The following is a 2,249-nucleotide window of genomic DNA, read 5'->3' as shown; positions in this document are numbered from 1 at the left end:
CGCTTTTATTTGTTTTTGGACAAAAAAACTTTTAAGTTTTAGTATAAAAGACTAATTGTATTAATTTTAACTCAGAAAATTGTACTCTACAAGATGGTGCCATTATTTTTTCGATATCTCAAACTGGTCAAACCACTTTTTTAGCGCTCTAATTGGTTTAAACAGCAAATAACGTTATCTGATTGGCTTACGTTTTTATTTGCTAATAACTAGAATTTACTTTTCTTTTAAGCGTTAAAGAAATGTAAATAAACGAGTAATAAGTATAAATAGGTCAGAAAGAAAAATAGTACAAAAAAGATGAATTCAAAAAGCAAAAGCCTACGGCACGTGGTATTCCCAAGCGGTCACCCATCTAAGTACTAACCACGCCCGACACTGCTTAACTTCCCAGATCGGACGAGATGGGGTGTGCTCAGTGTGGTATGGTCGTAGGCGTTTGAAAGCGTTTACAAGCCTTTATAAACCCTTCGGTTTGTTTAAAAAACCTATTTGCACTTGATTTACAATCAATTTGATATTTTAAAATTAATCCTTATAAAATTTTAACTTGATGTAAGTATTTTTTTTATTAAAACCTTTTTTTTTGGTGTTTTAATTACAATTACTCCCTGTAACTTTATTTAAGACTTGTTTAAAAGATTGTTAACTATATTCTATATTAAATACTATGATTAGAAGTAAAGTTTATTAAGTGATTAAACTAAATAAAAAACAATGTTAAAATAAACATGTTGTGTTTAGTTTGTTTTACTATTTCTCATTGTTCTATTTATAGATGGTTTTGTTTTACTTCAAGAATATTTATAGTTAGTTTCTAAAGAATATCTCATACTACATCAGATTTTACGATTAACTTAATTTTAGGTAATAAAATATTTGACGTTTAATTTAATAACTCATCTATGTTTATGTTATAAAATAATAGTATCTAATACACATACATTATAATATAATAATATGTATAACTAGTTGTTTTACTTTAAAATGAATAATTAAGTGGAAGAATTAAAAGAACTCACATTTTTGAAGAGAGCGTGGAAAACCAGAATAGTCTTTTAAAACATTTATTAAATTATCGATAAATATAGAATACAATAGAATTAAACATATAAACGTAACTGTGGTTGCTTAGAAACTGAACAAGAAAATTTTTAATAAAAATATAAAATAGTTATTATATAGAATTAAAATAAAATAAAAGTAATATAAATTATATTTTTAAACTAAATAACAATTCACGAGCAATATTAGCGCATATCAGAGTATGAGTTTATAATAAAGGAATTGCTTCCTTGATGTTGATACTTACCTTATTCAAATAGAATACATTTTCAGCAATCAGGCTTGTGTTTATCTTAGCGCGCGTAACACAACGTTTGTGGGTTTTGGCACACTTTTGTCGATAGTGGGCGCCCCGCCTTTTAAGTACAGAAATTTCGGGAATTTTCGATTTTCGGAATTCTGACTCGACAGATCGTTTTTGTTTGGTCCAGAGACCCCGTAAAAAATTTTTCAGCCCATTTGAAGCATGATGAAAAAATGTTATTTCGACCCCCTTTTTTTAGGGGTTACGGGGACATCAACCCATTTTTTGGGAATAAAAAACTCCTAGAAAAGGACCACTTTTCTTCTTTTTTCGAATTTCGACTTTTTATTTTTTTGGAAAATTTTTCTATTTTCTTTGTTTGTTCTATTATAATGTCGAAAATATTTTTTTTGAGCTTCGCAACGCATAAGGACTAACGTAAGGTAAGTTTTAAAAGATTTTTTTTTTCGATAATTTTTTCTATATTTTTTGTTTGGTCCATTACAAAGTCGAAAATATTTTTTTACGGCTTCTAAACGCGTGTAGATTAACCGTAGGTAGGTTATTTCGAAATTTAAATCTTTCAATATTAATAATTTTTTAGTAAATTGTTCGATTATGAGGTTTTTATGGCTCTTTCAGCACCCAATAAGTACATTAGAAAATAAAACATGAAATAAAAACATCAACTAAAATGAAAATAACATATTCTGTGAAAAAACCTACGAAAATTCTTTATGAAATTTTCTTTGTCACATAATTGGAAGCTAAGAAAAACCGGAAAATAATTCTTCTTGAGCCATGTTTTTGTATGATAAATAGTATGCAAGCTGCCGATGTCAGAAGACTGTCGACAGCCGAAAAAAAGTCTGTTAAGACTCATTGAAATTGCTCCTGTCCACGGAAATCTTTAGTAAAAGGCGAAAGATTCATTCGTGTA

The 2,249-nt window shown here is 28.3% G+C and overlaps 2 non-coding genes across 2 annotated transcripts in view; both read right to left on the bottom strand.

The window, feature by feature from the left end:
• Nucleotides 1-318: 318 nt before the first annotated feature.
• LOC145848097 (5S ribosomal RNA) lies at nucleotides 319-437 on the bottom strand. Its single transcript, XR_014371712.1, has one exon. It is a non-coding gene; the product is annotated as a 5S ribosomal RNA (ribosomal RNA).
• Nucleotides 438-2,154: 1,717 nt separating this feature from the next.
• LOC145848088 (U5 spliceosomal RNA) overlaps nucleotides 2,155-2,249 on the bottom strand; it is a 115-nt gene continuing 20 nt past the window's right edge. Inside the window, exon 1 of the small nuclear RNA XR_014371704.1 lies at nucleotides 2,155-2,249. This exon is cut by the window's right edge and continues 20 nt beyond it. This is a non-coding gene — a small nuclear RNA (U5 spliceosomal RNA).

Source organism: Thalia democratica, unplaced genomic scaffold (genome assembly GCF_965202585.1).
Source record: "Thalia democratica unplaced genomic scaffold, ktThaDemo2.hap1.1 HAP1_SCAFFOLD_1239, whole genome shotgun sequence".
NCBI lineage: Eukaryota > Metazoa > Chordata > Thaliacea > Salpida > Salpidae > Thalia > Thalia democratica.
This window is presented reverse-complemented; position numbering and strand designations above follow the sequence as displayed.